Raw genomic sequence first — 19,096 nt, 5'->3', positions numbered from 1 at the left:
TCCTCTTTCGTCTCGGACACCGCTCTTTGTTTATATTTTTCGTTCTGTTCTAGCTTAACTAAAATTGATTCCTTCTCTCCCCATTGATCTCCCTTTCTCCATATGCTTGCTTTTTACTTATCTCTTTTCTCCATCTCCTCTTCACCCTCCTCATATTCTCCCCCACATATTCCTTTCCTCTGGCCTTTACTCTTCCTCTTCAGCGTAGCCCAGCACCTCTGTGAAAGGGTCTGCTGGTGCGAAGTCTGGCGTGGGTGGAAAGGTGTAAATATGGTGGACGTTTCATAGTCGTGCTTTATCGTGTGGAATGGAAGGAAGGCTTTTATAGCTTCGACAGTTTTGTGTGTGTGTGTGTGTGTGTGTGTGTGAGTAAGGGTGGTTAGTTAGGGGAATTTTACGTACCTTTATGGCGTCTGTATATACCGATGTGTTTGGAATATTATTTTATTATATATGCTTTCGTAGCCATTCCACTTTCCCCTTTCCTATTCATCTTTCTTTTTTTTTGTACATTTCCTTCCACCATCTTATATTTTCCTTCCTCACTTCTTACCTCCTTCATGTGTCTTCTCTTTCATTTTTTTTGTATCTCTTCTCATTCTCTCCAAATTTCTTTTCATCCTTTCCTACTCTGATTTTTCTTCCTTCATTCATCACATCCATTCACTCCTTTCTCTTTCTCTCCTCTCCCTCCATCCTTCGTATTTTTCTCTCCTTTTCTACTTCGTCTTGTTTTTTTTTCCTCCTCACCTTCATATCACTTTCTCTTCTCCCTTACCCTTTCTCATTTTTTTCTTCTCTCCAGTCTTCCTTCACCTTTTCCTTTAATTATCTCCGTCTTATTTCTCTCCCTTCCTCCGCCCCCCCACCCCCACCAGACCTTCCCTTCCTCCTTTATGTTCTACTAACAACAGCGGTCACTCTCTCTCTCTCTCTCTCTCTCTCTCTCTCTCTCTCTCTCTCTCTCTCTCTCTCACCAAGACCTTCCCTTCCTCCTTTATGTTCTGCTAACAACAGCGGTCTCTCTCTCTCTCTCTCTCTCTCTCTCTCTCTCTCTCTCTCTCTATCTCTCTCTCTCTCTCTCTCTCTCTCTCTCTCTTTCCTCTCAGTTATCTCCTTGCGTCCGACTACTATTTTCCATCCTCTGTATCCCTTCCATCATCCTTCTCTCATCCCTCCTATTCCTTGACTCGTTCCATGTTTATATTCTTCTTCCTCTTCCTTCATTGTTCCATTCCTCTCTTCCTTCATTGTTCCATTCCTCTCTTCCTTCATTGCTCCTTTCTTCCCTTCATTTTTCCTTCCTTCCCGCTCGTCTTTCCCTTCCATCCCTCCCTTTCATTCTTCACCTTATTCCTCACTCTCCTTCTTCCCCTCCTTCCTTCTTCTTCTTCCCCCTTTTTCCCAAATTGTTCCTTATTTTCCAAACATTTCGGCGGATTTCCTCTAAGCCACCCTCCCTTTCCCCCCTCCTCCCCTCCCTGCCATTTTCCTTCCCTCCCTCCCTCCCTCCCGCCTTCCTTCCTTCATTTATTTCCTTCCCCCCTCCTTCCCCCCCTTCCTTTTTCCTTTTCCACGTTTTGTCTCTTCGTCTGCCTACCCTATGCCTTCCTTTCTCTTATCCATCTTTCCCTCCCTCCCTTTTTGCTTTATGCCTACCTTCCTCCTTTCTCCCATCTTTCCCTCCCTCCATCGTTTTCTTTCCCTTTCCTTCCCTTGTTTCCTTCTTTCCTTCTTTCAGTCCTTTTTTCCTTTCCTTTCCTTTCTTCCCTTCCCTTCCCCTCCCCGTCCCTTCCCCCTTCTTTTCATTTCACACTTTCTTCCTCTCTCCCATTTCCACCCTCCCCATCCACCCCTCCCTCCCCCTTCCTCCTTCCCTTTCTAATCTTCCACCTTCTCCCTTAACTCGTGTCCCCCTCACCCCCTCCTCTCCTAATCGTCTCGTTCTCTCCCTTCCTTCCTGCCGTCCTTTCCTTCTCCTCTCCCTCTCCACATTCTCCCTTCTCCTTCACACTTATTCCCCTCGCCCTCCATCTAACCTCTCTTTTTCCCTCCTCCTCCTCCTCCTCCCTCGGTCTCTCCATCTTCGTTTCCTCCTCTCACTTCCTCTCTTCCTTCCTTCTCAGGACTCGATAAGCGTCTTGCCGCAGGAGATGAGGTAACTTTCCTCCATGCCTCTTCTCTTTCCTCCCCCTCCAATTTCTCCATGTTCTGTACCTCCGTTTCCTCCATTCCTCCCCTTTATTTTTCCTCCTTTCCTTCCAATGTCCTCCATTCTCCCCTTTATTTTTCCTCCTTTCCCCCCATTCCCTCCCTTTGTTTTTCCTCCACTTTTCTCCATTTCCCTCCTTTATTTTTCCTCCTTTCCCTCCATTCCCCACTTTATTTTTCCTCCCTTTCCTCCATTCTCCCTGTATTTTTCCTCCTTTTCCTCCACTTTCCTCCATTCCCTCCTTTATTTTTCCTCCTTTCCCTCCATTCCCCACTTTATTTTTCCTCCTTTTCCTCCACTTTCCTCATTTCCTCCCTTTATTTTCCTCCATTCCCTCCTTTATTTTTCCTCCATTCCCTCCTTTATTTTTCCTCAGCTCTCTCCATGTTCCTCATTTCCTTCCTTTATTTTCCCTCCTTTTCCTCCACCTGCCCTCTTTTTCTTCTCCCTTTCTTCCACATCCTGAGCCTTCATCATCCAGTCCTTTCTTCTTTCCTCCTTTCATTTGCCTCTCTTTCTCCTTTCACTTTTCCTTTCTTCTCTCTTCATTGCTGTTCTCTTTCCTCCTTCCCTCCATTATTTTCCTCCCTCCTACCGCCATTTTTCTTCCTTCGCTTACCTTCACACCTCTCCTCTCTTCCTCCATTTCTCTCCTTCCCTCTTCCCTTTTTCTTCTGATTCCATTCTGTCTTCTTGTAGTCCATTCATATTGTCTTCCTTCATCTTTTATTTCTTCGTTCAACTGTCCTGCTCTTCTCTCTCTCTCTCTCTCTCTCTCTCTCTCTCGTGGATGGAGAGATTACAGGAACGGTCAGTACGTCCACACTAGCTAGGAGAGAGAGAGAGAGAGAGAGAGAGAGAGAGAGAGAGAGAGAGAGGTGCACCCACACTAATAGGCCTACACGCACTCTCTCACACACACACACACACACACACACACACACACACACACACACACACACACACACACACACACAAGGTTAAAGTTTGGTGCTCCCGTCAAGAAAAACAACACCGTTAAGAGAGAAGGAGAGAGATAATGAGGGGAGGGAGAGAAAAGAGGAGGGCACGGAGGCAAAAGAGGAGGGAGGGGAGACATAATGAGAGAGAGAGAGAGAGAGAGGGAGGGAGGGAGAGAGAATTAGATGCCCGTTTGTTCTTTAGTAAGTATCTAAGCTACACATGTTAGTTGTAGTGTCCGCAGGTTGGGGGTTGTGGGGGGCTGAGGGTATGGGGGTGGTAGCCGGGGTTGGAGGTGGGTTGGTGGTGTGGTGGGGGTGGTGGGTTGGTGGTGTGGTGGAGGTGGTGGGTTGGTGGTGTGGATTGGGTGGGTTAGTGGTGTGGTGGTGGAGGTGATTGGTGGTGTGGTGGTGGTGGGTTAGTGGTGTGGTGGTGGTGGGTTAGTGGTGTGGTGGTGGTAGATAAGTGGTGTGGTGGTGGAGGTGATTGGTGGTGTGGATTGGGTGGGTTCGTGGTGTGGTGGTGGTGGGTTAGTGTGGTGGTGGTGGGTTAGTGGTGTGGTGGTGGTGGGTTAGTGGTGTGGTGGAGGTGGGTTAGTGGTGTGGATTGGGTGGGTTAGTGGTGTGGTGGTGGTGGGTTAGTGGTGTGGTGGTGGTGGGTTAGTGGTGTGGTGCTGGTGGTGATGTTAACGTTTACCCTGGGCCTGGGGGTGTTTGGTGGCGGAGGGGTATTGTGTTTGTTTACCCCCTTCCTGATTCACCTTTGACCTCCTTTGAACTCCTCTTTGACCTCCTTTGAACTCCCCCTCATCCCCTCCTTGACCCCTTTCCCATATTGACTTCAATTTGAGTCCTACGTCTCTTTCAAGCCTTGCTCTTCTTGTCTTTTATTTCTGTTTTTTTCCTCGCTCTACTTTGGCCTCCTTTGAATTCTTCCTTGAACTCCTCCTCTCACTTGCTTCACCTTTTTAAAATTAATTGTTTTAGTTGTGTATTTGTTACTTTGTTTTCTTATTTAAGTTGTTTGTTTACTCGTATGTACTCGACCTGTGATTCTCTCTCTCTCTCTCTCTCTCTCTCTCTCTCTCTCTCTCTCTCTCTCTCTCTCTCTCTCTCTCTCTCTCCCATCCTTCATTTTCTTTTCATTGCCTTCTCTCCCTGGTCATTATTTCTTCACCCCTGACCTCTCCCTTTCTCCTCCCTGACCCTCCCTTTCTTCCACTGACCCTTTTAATTCTTCCTCCTCCTCCCTTTCTCACCTTTCACCCTTCACTGACTCTCTTTACCACCCTCTTTCCCTTTCCCTCATTCCACGTCTTTGCACCTTCCATTCTCCCTTTTCCTGCCTAAATTCTCTCTCATATTTATACCTAGTTCCTCTGACAATTGTTACTGCTTCCAGGTAGATAATTGGGATTTTAGTAACTTTTTTCTTTAATCTTTACAGGTGAGTACGAGAAAGAATTTGAGGAGGGGGCACGTGACACCTGGATGCTACCGGTATGTTTGCTATAATTACCAGGTGTTGCTATTACAGTGGGTGAAATTTCCAGTAACATAGTGCCCACCATCTCCAGTCTCTCTTGTGAATTTTTCTCATGATTGTTATATTTCGACGTAAACCCCGTGGACTGCATGAAAGCGGCCACTTTACTGGGAGCTCCCGATCTTTTGTTGGGGTTGTGTTGGAGGATTGTGTGTGTGTGTGTGTGTGTGTGTGTGTGTGTGTGTGTGTGTGTGTGTGTGTGTGTGTGTGTGTGTGTGTGTAGCTGCATTACACTCCGGGCATCGTGGGTTGCGTGTTAGTTGTATATGTTATTAATCACCCACTTCTTATTCAGTCAAGTTAGTCACCACAGCTCTCACCACCACAGGCTCATAATATAGATACCATAGTCACACTCGAAGAAATACTATCCAAGGACTAATATATTGCCATAGACTTTTATACATCTCCACCACCATAACTCCTACCACAACCAGCACCTCCACACCTACCACAGCTGTCACCATCACCACCAATTCCACCATAACCACAACCACACCACACCTACCACCACAACCACAACTACCACAGTCCACAATAACAATCCTGCCACTGCGGTATGAGATGAAAGGGAGGGCGCAAACAATGGAGACGCACACACGTACACAGACACATACACACACGCACACATACGTACATTCATAAACTTACATACGTACAGAAACTCAGCTCACACCAATGTACCCACACACACACACACACACACACACACACACACACACACACACACACACACACACACACACACACACACACACACACACACACACACACACACACACACTAAGGAGTATATAAGGAATGAAAAATAAAGGAGAACGATGAACGGAAAGGAGAAGCTAAATAAATGATAAAGGAAGGAGGAAGTAGAGAGTGAGGAAGTGGAGACAAAGAGATATAAAACTGTAATTAATCAAGGTAAGATAAAAAAGGAAAGAGAGAGAGAGAGAGAGAGAGAGAGAGAGAGAGAGAGAGAGAGAGAGAGAAAGGAAGGGGGACTGTCCATAGAGGAAAACTTAAGTGAAAGAGAAATGAGAAAGCCTATAGAGAGAGAGAGAGAGAGAGAGCCATTTCAGGGATAAGGTATAGTTTATGGCCTTATTAACTATTTTTCTGCGCCTTCTTCGTCTTTATTGATTCTATTGGAGGGGTCGTTATCGGTGCCAGGAGAGAGAAAGAGAGAGAGAAAGAGAGAGAGAGAGAGAGAGAGAGAGAGAGGAAAGATGGGAAAAGGAAGCAGTGGGGAAAAAAAAAGAGAGAGAGAGAATATAGGGAGGGAAGGAGAGAGTAATATTGGAGGAAAATTATAATGGAGAGAATCTTATTGGATGGAGGAAAGGAGGGAGGGAAGAAAAGAGATAAGGGGAGGGAAGGAATATGAAGGAAGACAGGGAGGAGGAAGGAAGGAACGAGAAGGAACTGGGAGAAGAAAGGAATGTGAAGGGAGAAATGCAAAGAGGAGGAATGAGAAAGATAAAGCTATGTATATGTAAAGACAGGAAGAGCGAGAAAGATATATTAATGCAGATATTAGAGGTAGAAATAGAAGTGTAATATTAAAGATAGAAATAGTGACGTAGTATTTCCTTAATCCTTTCTCCCCCTTTGCTCTCATTCCCAGGTCTCTGTGTATTCATTAGTTGCTCATGCATTTCTAATTATATCGTCCCTTCCCTTCCCTTCCTCCTTCACTCACTCAGGCGTTCAGTCCAGCCTTCCTTCTGTAATTATATTAGTTGGTATTATTATTATTATTATTATTATTATTATTATTATTATTATTATTATTTCTGATCAATACTTCCCTTTTTACCTTCTTTCTACTTCTTTCCATCCATCCTACGTTCCTGCTTCTCTTCCTTCATAACTTTATTAGTATTATTATTATTATTATTATTATTATTATTATTATTATTGTCGTTATTTGTTTTTTCTTTTTCTTTAATTTTTTTCTTCCTCTTATTGTCTTCCTTCTCATGTTTTCTACCCATCCATCTACTTTTCGTTTTTTCTCCTTCCATACTGCATTTTCTGTCTCCTCCTCCTCCTCCTCCTCCTCCTCCTCCTCCTCCTCCTCTTCCTCCTCCTCCCAGGCCTCAGCTGGTTCGAGGGAGTCTAACTATGTCTCCTATTATGAAGGGGACCTGTCTTTAAAACTCTCTCTCTCTCTCTCTCTCTCTCTCTCTCTCTCTCTCTCTCTCTCTCTCTCTCTCTCTCTCTCTCTCTCTCTCTCTCTCTCTCTCTCTCTCTCCTTCCATATTCTTTATCCTCCCTTTGTTCTGTAGTTTTCTGATCCTCTTCCTCTCTCTTATGTCTTTCTTTCTCCTTCCTTCCACTTTCATTACCAGATTCACTGCCTTTCCTCCCCTCCTCCTTCCTCCCTTCCCTTCACTTCCTCAGCTGTCCTCCGTCTCTCCCTTCCTCTTCCATAATCCACCCCTCCTCCCCTATAACCTTCCCTCCATTTTAATTTCCCAATTCATTCTCCTTTCCTACCCTCCTCCCTCCCCTCCCTCCATCCCTTGCACCCTTCTCCTCCCTCCTCCCCCTCCTTCTCTCCTTCCTCTCCCCTCCTTCTCTCCCTCCTCTTCTCCCCTTCTTTCCATTTTAATTTCCCAAATTCATTGTCCATCCTTCGTACCGTCCCCTCCTCTCCTGTCTCCCCCATTCTTGCGTTCTCTCTTCATGTATTGTCTCCTTCCATCTTATAATCCACTCAGCAGCAGCAGCAGCAGCAGCAGCAGTAGTAGTAGTAGTAGTAGTAGTAGTTGAGTATTTTCTGGGTGATTTGGAAAAAAAAACTTAGTTATGCTTTACTAGACTAAGTTAAAATATATACGTCATTGTTGTGGCACAATATATAGTATTTAAGGAATTAGACACCAAATCTATAAGGCTTGTAAATAAAACAAAACAGTCGCCGATGTTAGCGCTGTTTCCGCTAGATTTGGAGAGAGTCACTGCATTTTAGCATCGTTATTTTTTAATGACAAGCAGGAAGAAATCTCGGAATAAGAAGACATTTGTACTAATCATCTGCACATTTTTTGACATGTAATTATCCTTTACAGATGCACTTCACAATACCTACCAGACCGTGTTAATTTATTGTAAAGTTTAGAAATGGTTGCCACACATTATAAACATGATTCTAGAGGTTTTAGTTCTTGTTTTGACGATTTGATGAATGTTTATGTTACTAGGGAGTCTAGCGTTTTTAATTGCATGTTTAATCTGCAGCATCCCAGTAACGAGTAACCCCCCTACACCTTCACAGTAACCCCTCCCCCTTACACTTTCGCAGTAACCCCCCTTACACCTTGGCAGTAACCCCCCTACACCTTTACAGTAAACCCCCCTACACCTTCACAGTAAACCCCCCTACACCTTTACAGTAACCTCCCCCTCCTACACCTTGACAGTAACCCCCCCTACACCTTCACAGTAACCCCCCCTCGCACACCTTGGCAGTAATCCCCCCTCCACCTTCACAGTAACGCCCCCTCGCACACCTGGACAGTAACCCCCCCTCCATCTTCACAGTAACGCCCCCTCGCACACCTTGGCACTAACCCCCCCTCCACCTTTACAGTAACACCCCCCCCTCCTACACCTCGGCAGTAACCCCCCCCCCCCTTCCATTTTCCCCATTGCGGCTGGAGTAATCAAAATGGTAATTCCAGGGGGCAGGCTTAATGGCACTAGAGAAGAAGGCCAGAGATGCCACCAGTATCTTTTTTAAGTTACCCCTTCACTCCCCCCCTTCCCTTTTTCTATTATTTTTTCATTTCTCCCCTTCCCCCTTTTTTTGTTATCTCCCCATTCCCTTTCTCCCTTTATTCCCTTTTCTCCTTTCCCTTTAATCTCCCTTTTTTCCCATTCCCTTGTACTGTATCTCCTTCCTAATCCTCTTTCTCTTCTTTCTCTGTTATTAGTCTTTTTCTTTTTCCCTTGTCCCTCTTGGTTTCTTTTCGTTTTCCCTCCCACACTAACTTATCTGTCTCCCCCAATACCCCTCCTGTCTGTTCCTCCCCTCCCCACTCTTTTCTTCCCCTCCTCCTCCCTACCCAATCCCCCACACTTCCCCTCCTCCTCCCCTTCTCCTCGGTTTTCTCATCATACTTCTCTTGTGTTCTTTCCTCATTCCCCTTTTATCCTATTCTCCTGTTTTCATTTTAGTTCTCTCTCTCTCTCTCTCTCTCTCTCTCTCTCTCTCTCTCTCTCTCTCTCCCTCTCCCTTTCCAAATTATCCCCCTCCCTCTTTACTCCCTCTTTTTTTCTAACCATAAAATTGTACAGCTGGGATTAATGAATTGGATCTTCTCGTGTTGATTAAAATACATTAAAAAATATATAGAGAAGCACAAAAATGGCCTTCCCCAAAATGAGATGAAAATAGACTCAGCTAAATTGGATCAGAATGAATGGCGACGAAAAGAAGAGTTGAGGGTGTGAGGGTAGGGGGGATATCCGTAAAGAGGCTGGTATTATAATTGTGTCTATCTATCTATCTATCTGTCTGACTACCGATGTCTAACGCTGTCCTGTCTACCTGTCTATCTACCTATCTATCTATCTATCTGTCTACCGATATCTAACGCTGTCCTGTCTACCTGTCTATCTACTTATCTCTATCTATCCATCTGTCTGACTACCCATATCTAACGCTGTCCTGTCTACCTGTCGATCTACTTATCTGTCTATCTACCCATATCTGTCTATCTATCTATGTCTGTCTGTTTATAGGGGAAGTAGATATAGATATATTTGGAGGAGCAGGTTGTAAGGAAAATGATGATAGAATTAATTTTGCACTGGTAAGAGAAGTAATAAGAATAATAATCCTTGAACATGATAGAAATAATGGTGATTTTGCATTATTATTATTATTATTATTATTATTAGATGAATGACGGAATGTAATTATTATCATTTTTATTATTATTATTTTTTATTATTGTTAAGTTTCGTCCACCCCAAAGCTCAGACCTCCTGAAGTTGAATAAAATCGTCCTGTAGGAATATGAGGGAGGGGGAGTGAGTTGGAGGGAGGGCAGGCAAATGGTGGGTGACAGAGTGACTTGGAGGCGTTTTGTCTGCGGCCACCCTTTGCGGGATTAGGGCGTCGGTCAATAGATAGATAGACAGGTATTAAAAGAAAAAGGATATGACCCTGACTGAAGGAGTAAAGGCAAAATCTTAACCTACTTGTACTTGCTTCCACCCAAATTTACTCATTACATCATTGCTGGAATTGAAACATCATTTATTTTATTCATCATGGTCCTCGTTTTAGTTATTATTTTTTAGTTATCAGGTGAACGAACAGACAGACAGACAGGCTGGCATGTGGCAGAGGTAAAACGGAGGAAAGATTACTCAGACATGCATAAAGGGAAAAGAAAGAAAGAAAGAGAGTAAGAGACAGGTGACAGTTTTAACATAACAGAACATTGGAAAAAAAAAATGCATACGTAGGAAAGGCAGACAGGCGACAAGTAAAAAGAAATTGGGCAAAAAGGCAGACATCCGGCAGTGTGTGTGTGTGTGTGTGTGTGTGTGTGTGTGTGTGTGTGTGTGTGTGTGTGTGTGAGAGAGAGAGAGAGAGAGTAAAGTGTTCAACATTTGCTCACTTTTGACCCCGTGTTTGGCTGTGGATGGAGCTGCAACTTCACCTGCTGTGGACATGTTACCTGGTGTTAGGTCAGAGGTGAAGGTCACAGGTAGGATAGGTCACGTGGCGAGATAGAGAGAAACAGAGGTCAACAGATACTGAATTTTGACTTGCTGTTTGGGTGTGGGTGGGTCTGTGACGTCACCTACCATGTACCTCGTTTGCCCTTGTTAGGTCAGAGTTCAAGGTCATGAGAGGTCACATTGTACGGCGTTGGTGTTGCTGTCTGGCCTCTTGTTCTCTCTCACCTTTAGCATTATTCTGCTTTCGTTATGACACTTTTTTTTTAAGTCACTCTTTTTCGTGTAGGTGAGTTTTATGATTCCAGATATTGCTGGTGTCAATCTCTGAACTGCTCTTCTCTGTGTGGGTATTCTGACGTTATCTTTTTTCATTAATTTCTGTCTTTCTTTTTCTCCCTTTCTTTTTCCTTCTTTCTCCTATATTTTTCTTTACTGGTGTTCTTTGGTCTGGTGTATATCATTCAATTGGTGTGTTTGGAGTCTTGGTTTGCTGTTTTTTTTTTTCTCTTGTCACATAATTCTGGTGTACGTTTACTTTCTCATTTATTTACGCATTTTTTTATTCATTCATCTGTCTTTGCTTATGTATGTCTGTGCAATGATTTTACTACTGTATTTCTTGACACACCCCGTCTCTCCTAATACTCATATAGGGTGGAAGGTGAGGTATAGGTAGGTAGGGTTATCCGCAGCCTATATGCCCTGCAGCCTAGTTCCCCAGTCATAATTCTCTCTCTCTCTCTCTCTCTCTCTCTCTCTCTCTCTCTCTCTCTCTCTCTCTCTCTCTCTCTCTCTCTCTCTCTCTCTCTCTCTCTCTTCCATGTTTATAAGAATACTGACAGCAGTAACACTAATCGTTATTGTTATTTCGTACCATGTTCAGTTTTCTCTGGATGTGGTTAGTTGTGTAGGCTACTTGCAGCTGAATTAGTGTGGTAGGTGTGGTGGTGAAGTATATGTGTGGTGGTGTGGTAGTGCGGTTGGTGGTGTAGTGCACTTGGATGTACTAAGTGTAATTCTGTACTCATGACTCATGTGGTATGGCAGCGTGGCAGGTACTGAAGTGGTCAAGTGTGTGGTAGTGTGGTGTAGTAAGGTTGAGTGGTGGTGTGGTGTATTGTGGTAGTGTGGTGTAGTAAGGTTGTGTGGTAGTGTGGTGTAGTAAGGTTGTGTGGTGGTGTGGTGTGGTAGGGTAGTGTGGTAGTGTGGTGTGGTAGGGTAGTGTGGTAGGTGTGATGCGGCGTCAGGGTATCGCCAGGGGCAGCGGGGTAGGTCTGTCATTACCCTCACCCCCCACCCCACACCCCCATCACCCCTCTTTTCTCCCCTTATACCCTTCCTCTTCTCTCATCTCCTCTTCTCTCCTCTCCTCTTTTCTCCTCCTCTCGTCTCTTCTCTCCCTTTGCTGTCAGTGTTTCTCTTTCTGTGATATTCTTTCTCTAACCCCCACCCATCCTCTTCTGTCTTTCCTTATTTCCTCTTCTCTTCTGTTCCCCACTCAACCCCTTTCTCTTTTACTCGTCCTTCTCTTCTCTCTCTGATGCACCTCTCCTATCCCTTCCCTCACCACCCTCCTTCACACTCTTTTCTCGTATCATTTCCCCTCCCTCTCTTCCTGTCATCTGTTCTCTCCTCTTTTTCTCTACTTCTCCCCTTTTTCTTTCCTCATCTGTTTCCTGACCTTCCTTCTCTTCTCTTCACATCTCTCCTCTCCTCTCCTCTCCTCTCCTCTTCTCTCCCCTCCTTATCATGCACTATCTCCGCTCATTCATTACTCTCTTCCTCATCTTAACTTCGTCTTTAATTCTTCTCATCTCTTAACTTTTAGCTTCTTAATTTCTCTCATTTTCATTGTGTCTCTATAACCTTAACTTTACTGTGTCTTTTATTTCTCTACGGTATTTTTCTTCCCGATTTCCCTCAGGACGGTGACTTTTTATATTCCCTTCTTTCCTCTCTCCCAAACACCTTTTCTTAGGTGGTTTATTTTGTTAATTAGACCTTACTCTCCCGTTCTATTTTACAAAGATCGCCTTCATCTGCATAAATAACTTAGAAAAGGATATTAGCCTGCCGTATACACACACACACACACACACACACACACACACACACACACACACACACCAGACTACACAGGGTAATTTCAGTGTAACCATGTGCACAGAACTAGGAACTCTGGCTGAGTACACGCAAAGGGCAGCAAAATAATAGGGGAAAAAATAGATGAATAACACGATAAGAAGTGGATGATTGAGGATGAAGAAATAGATCAGTTCGATAAGACAGTAGATGAATTGAAGATTGTAGAAAGAGATAGAGGCGATGTTAGTGACAGATGAAAACGACATGTTGGAAGGGTAGATGAACAAGATAATGATGCCGTATTCTCGTGGGTTATGGAAGCTCCCTAACACCTCTTCCTGAGCGATTTAGTTTTGCTTATTTCTCCTTGCTGTCCTCTCCTGTGCCATTTAAATCATTCAGATAGCACGATACTAAGCATAAATAATGTAGTGTGATTTTAGCCAGCTATATCCAGCAATAAATCGCTAAGGAAGAGGTGCTAGGGAGAATACTAGGCGCCAGAAGCTAAGTAGGATTATCTGACGGTTGCAGAAATAGAATATAAGAGACGCCATCTTGCAACCCGTGAGAGAGAGAGAGAGAGAGAGAGAGAGAGAGAGAGAGAGAGAGAGAGAGAAGAAATAATTAAGGTAGACGGGTGTGTGAGTCGGTATGATTTCACCTGTACTCTCCCAGCCCCCAGGTGAGGCCCGGCACCCACCTTGATACCAACCCTTTGTACCTGGCCTTTTTCACCCTTTGTACCTGCCCTTTTTCACCCTTTGTACCTGGCCTTTTTCACCCATTGTACCTGCCCTTTTTCACCCTTTGTACCTGGCCTTTTTCACCCATTGTACTTGGCCTTTTCACCCTCTATATGCCCTGCCCTTTTTCAGCTCTGCCCACCCTTTGTACCTGCCCTTTTTCGCCCGGTGTACCACTTTTGTAGTCATGCCTACCCTTTTTACGTAATTCTCGGCCCTCTTTTTTCTTGACATTTTCTTTCATTTTTCCTTTTTTCCTTTATTAAGTCATATAGTCTACCGTAGTACCGATTTTATCACCTTTACCCGCCTTTCGTGGCTGCCATCGTTCAGCCTTGGTACTGCAAAATCTGACTCCTTGCATTAACCTTTATACTCTTCTTTCACACCTTTCCTCCCTTCGTTCTCCCTTACTCACCTTAACCTGATGTATTCTAACCTGCTTCCCTCTCTCAGGCCTCTCCGATTCTTGCTCCCTTCTTTCCTTCCACCTTTCTTCCCTCCCTTCCTCCTTTAACCCTACCCCCTCCCCTCTCCTGACTTTCCTGCCATCCCTAGAACATCTTTTACCTTTATCTTCACTCATTACTTCTCATACTCCTTTCTTCCCGTCCTTCTCTTCTTTCATTATCGTACATTCTTACAGTCTTTCTTCCCTCCTTCCTTTCATAAGCTACATCCCTCCTTGCTGTCCACCTCTCTCCCTTCGCAGCTTTCTTTAGGCTACCTTCATTCCTCCCTTCCCTCCCCACGAAAGGACGAACTGGTCTGTTGATGTTTTGTTTCCTTTATACTCCTTGAACTTCTCCTTCCTTTACCTTCCCTCTTCCTTTTCTTCCCTCCGTCCTCCTCCTTCCTTGCATACTCAGCCTTCTTACTCCTACCTGCCTAGCTCCTTCCTTACCTCTCCTCCCCCCTCCATCTCTCCCTTCTCCCTCCCTCCCCCACTCTCTCCTTAAACCGTCTTCCATTATTACTGTTTTGTACCGGCCAAGTCGCTCAAAGACCTGACTTGATTTACGGGAGAGAGAGAGAGAGAGAGAGAGTGAAAATAAAGATAATATGACTAAACGAGAAACTGGTAATAGAATTAGACAAGAAGGGGAGTGAACTCAGGGAGGGAGGTGATGGAGAGAGGAAGGGAGTGGAGGAGGATGCAAGGTGGAGGGAGAGAGAAAGGAAAATTGAAGAGAGGGAGAAGGAGGTAGGAAAACATGAAGAAAGAGATGAAGGAAAATGGAGAAGAGAAAAAGGAGGAAGGGAGAAAGAGTGAGGAAAAATACAGATAGGGAGAAGGAGGGAGGAAAAATACAGATAGGGAGAAGGAGGGAGAAGAAGCTGCAAGAAGAGAATAGTGAGAAAGAGAGAAGAAGAGAGGGAGAGGGAGGGAGGGAAGACAGGGAGGAGCAAGGTGATGGAGGAAGGAAAAAAAGGGGGTGTAGCGCAAGGGTGTGAAAATTAGGGAGCCCTCAGGGTGGCCAGGGAGAAATTGGTGGGGGGAGGGCCGGAGGGAGAGAGGGAGGGAGGGAAGGAGAGAGAGGAAGAGCGGGAGATGAAAGGTGTTGTAAGAGAGGGTTAGGAAGAGAGAGGTGAGAGATGGGATGGAGAGGAGAGAGTGGGGGAGGGAGGGAGAGGAAGAGAGAGAGAGAGAGAACATGAAGGGAGAGAAGGAAGGAGAGAATTGAGTGGGAGAGGGTATGTGAGGGAGGCAGAGAGGGGGAGAGAGCGAATGATGAAAGGTGTTGTAAGAACAGGTTAGAGAGGAAGAGGTGAGAGACGGAGAGAATTAGAATAGTAGGGGGGAAGGAAGGGAGAGAAGGAGTGGGGGGAAAGGTGACGAGGAGAGGAAAGAAAAAGGAAGGGAAAATAAGTGAGAGAGGAGTAAAGAGAAGGAAGGTGTAATTGTGTGTGTGTGTGTGTGTGTGAGAGAGAGAGAGAGAGAGAGAGGAAATACAATAAAAGATGATAGTTGAAGCAAGACCAAGAAACAAATGACACTCCCAGAATCTCTTGTTCCGCTGCTGAACACGTGATGCACATGTAAACACACACACACACACACACACACACACACACACACACACACACACACACACACACACACACACACACACACACACACACACACACACCTCTCTCTCTCTCTCAAGCAACAGCAGCACACCACAACGAAAAAAAAAAAAACTTGCCAAGTAACCCAGATGAGAGAGAGAGAGAGAGAGAGAGAGAGAGAGAGACTGTAATAGAATTTTTTGTTGCTTCTAAAAGGAATTCGAATCAATTTTCTTCTTTTACAACAGCGATAAGTATTTGAAATGGACAAGGTTATTAAATAGTAACAGAGGTAGAACATTATTTTTTGGGTGGGCAGGGGAGTGGTGATGCATGATGTGTGTGTGTGTGTGTGTGTGTGTGTGTGTGTGTGTGTGTGTGTGTGTGTGTGTGTGTGTGTGTGTGAGGGAGGGAGGAAATGGCGAGGAAGAGAGGGGAGGTGAGGAAGATAAGGGGAAAGTGAAGTGGGAGATGAAGGGGAGATTAAGATAGGAAGGAGGGCTGAGAGAGAGAGAGAGAGAGGGGGCGTTTAGGGATGAGTAGCACCTTAGAATATCTCACGACCCATATCAAGCATCTTCCTTCCTCCTCTCAAGATCCCCATCCTTCTTCTAATCTCTCCTTCGTTCTCAACCCTCCCTCCTCCTTCCTACTTCTCGCCATCCTTCCATCCTTCTTTTTGTTTTTCCTCCCTTCCATTCTTTCTTTCTCCTTGCCATCCATCCCTTCATCTACACAAGCATCTTCACACCACGCTACCTTTGCTCTCATCCATCCATCCATCCATCCATCCTTTCTCCCCCACATCCGTCCTTCGTCTCTCCCTTCCGTTCACCTTTTCACCCACTCAGCCATTTGCAGACCGCGCAGTCTTTCCTTCCTTCCTTCCTTCCTTCCTTCCCTCCCATTCACCATTTCATCCACTCAGGCATCCCTAGATCGCGCATTCTTTTTATCGTCCGTCCTTCCTTCCATCTATCCATCCACTCATCTCCCCTCCATCCAATCCCCTTCTCATCCATCCATCTTCCCTCCCATCCACCTGTCCATCCACACAGGCATCCGCACACCGCGCAGTCCTTCCTCCCGGCATCCCGAGAACGCGCACAGTCCTACCCAGTGCGCTAACCTCACCTCGCCGCGCCGCCATCTTGTTTTCACCTCCACCGTTGATGCCAGGGGTCGCTACGGTCTTGTTTTGCCTCCCTCCCCCTCCCCTTCCTCCTCCCTTCCTCCACTTCTCCTCCTCCTCCTACCTCTTCCTCTCTTCTTCCCCTCCTTCCTTCCTATGCCCCATTCTCTCTCTCTCTCTCTCTCTCTCTCTCTCTCTCTCTCTCTCTCTCTCTCTCTCTCTCTCTCTCTCTCTCTCTCTCTCTCTCTCTCTCCATATTTCCTCCTACCCGTTTTCCTCCCTCCCCCATCTCTCCCTCTTCTACCACCTTCCGTCTCCCCTTCTCACCTCTATACCTCCCACCATATCTTCCCCTGCTTCTCCCCTTCCTATCTCCCCATTCCCTTTACCCCTCCATTTATTTCTCCTCTCCCCCCCACCCCATGAAGAGAGGAGAGAGAAATATTAAGGGACAGAGAGTGACACTAGCCTAATGATGATGATGATGATGAGGATGGCAGTGATGGCAGTAATATTGATGATGATGATGATGATGGCGGTGGTAGTAATGATGACGATGATGATGATGATGGCGGTGGTGGTGGTAGTAATGATGACGATGATGATGATGATGATGATGGCGGTGGCAGTGGTAATAATAATGATGATGATGATGATGGAAGTATCGACGGTGGTAATGATGAGGATGATGATGATAGTTGAGATAAGGCATAGTAGAGAAATATGTTGTGGTGGTGGCAGGTAGAGGTAGATGGTAGTTGTGTGGAAGTTATAATTGCAGTGGCTGGGTAGGTGTAATTGTGGTAGTTACAGGAGATTGGTTGTGGTAGTTGTGGTTGTTATGGGTAATTTTCCTGTATTTCCAAATGTCGACTTGTCAAAAAATTATAACTACATATTGAGGCAGGTGAGAGTTGCGCGTGCTTAGTTTTCTTCCCATTTTCGTTTCTTGATCCTTCTCCTTTTTTTTATCCTCCTCTTCGTCCTCGTTTTTTTTTTTTTTTTTGCGTTCTTGAAGTTTATTTTATCTATCCATCCCTCAGTCTGTCTGTCTGTTATCTATCCATCTGTCTGGCTGTCAATCTCTCCTGTTTTTTCATCCATTCATTCATTCATTCATTCATTCACTTCTCGCTTTTTTTTTCGCGTTGGATTTCGTATTGGGAGAGTTATTGTGCCCTGTCTCTCTCTCTCTCTCTCTCTCTCTCTCTCTCTCTCTCTCTCTCTTAATGTGTGTTGATGACATGACACTAAAAAATGGCTAACGTCAGTGTCTTTTAAAAATACCTCGCTTTGGGGAGAGAGAGAGAGAGAGAGAGAGAGAGAGAGAGAGAGAGAGAGAGGAGAAAAATCCAATTTCCTCCTACTGGCTTTGTCATTTCGTCAGTTTCCCGGTAGAAGATGCAGATAAAGAGAGAAGGGGAAGGGAGGATTGGAGTAGGAATTGCATAGATAGAGAGGGGGAAGGGGAGGGAGGGAGGGAGGGAGTGAAGGAGTGATTGTATATTAGGAAGGGGAGGGAGGGAGGGAGAGAGTGAGAGAGAGAGATTGTATACTCTATGATGATGGATATTATTATTATTATTATTATCATTATTATCATTATTATTATTATTATTATTATTATTATTATTTTACACAGCGATATAGGTCTGTGTATTTTGTTGTAATCAGTACCTTACGATATCATTTAGCCTCCCTTTCTTTTCCTCCACCCTTCCTCCTCCCTCCCTCTCTCCAATTTCCTTTCCTCTCTCCTTTCCTCTCCAGCGAACGATTGTGCCCATCTTTCTCCATTACCTCCTAACCTGAGAGAGAGAGAGAGAGAGAGAGAGAGTTAGTCTTATCTTTCCCCTCTCCTCCCCTCTTACCTTTATCTTCCTCTCACCATCTCCCCACGGTACTCTCTCTCTCTCTCTCTCTCTCTCTCTCTCTCTCTCTCTCTCTCTCTCTCTCTCTCTCTCTCTCTCTCTCTCTCTCTCTCTCTCTCTCTCTCACTTTTTCCTTACTCCTCTCCTTTTCTTATTCCTTCTTTCTCCCTTTTTATTTTTCTTCCCACCGTCTCTCCCTTACACCCTCTGCCCCTCCTCTCCTCCCTTTCATCCGTCCTTCCATCCATCCATCTATTCCTCCCTCTCCATTTCCCCCCTTTTCCCTTTATCTTTCCTTTCTTTCCTCCCCACCTCCCACATCTCTTCCCTTCCCTCTCCCTCCCAATTCCCCCTTCATTCTGTCTTTCCTCCCCACTTTCCATATCTCTTCCCCTCCCTCTCCCTACCAATCCTCCCCTTCTTTCTGTCTTTCCTCCCTACTTCCTACATCTCTTTCCCTTTCCTCCCCACTACACACATCTCCTCCCCTCTCCCCTCCCCCACTCTGATTCTGTTAGGTCATTTTGGTCAGATCTCTTAAGTGGGAGGCTGGTGTGGGGAGACAAGGTTGCTGGTGCCTTTAATTGCCTAATGTTATTGCCTGCTGGGGGAGAGACGAGGGGAGAAGGTAGGGAGGGAAGCAGGGGGAAGGGGAGGGGAAATAGGGCGAAATACAGTAGCGAGGAGTTACAGGGAGGGACTGGTGAAATGGGACTGGAAGATTGTAATATATGTATAGAAAATATTATATCTATCAATCTGTGTCTATCTGTATCTGTCTACACACACACACACA

The sequence above is a fragment of the Coenobita brevimanus genome, chromosome 67 (assembly GCF_032717465.1).
Source record: "Coenobita brevimanus isolate Jiangsu-jjx chromosome 67, ASM3271746v2, whole genome shotgun sequence".
Classification (NCBI taxonomy): Eukaryota; Metazoa; Arthropoda; class Malacostraca; order Decapoda; family Coenobitidae; genus Coenobita; species Coenobita brevimanus.
This window is presented reverse-complemented; position numbering follows the sequence as displayed.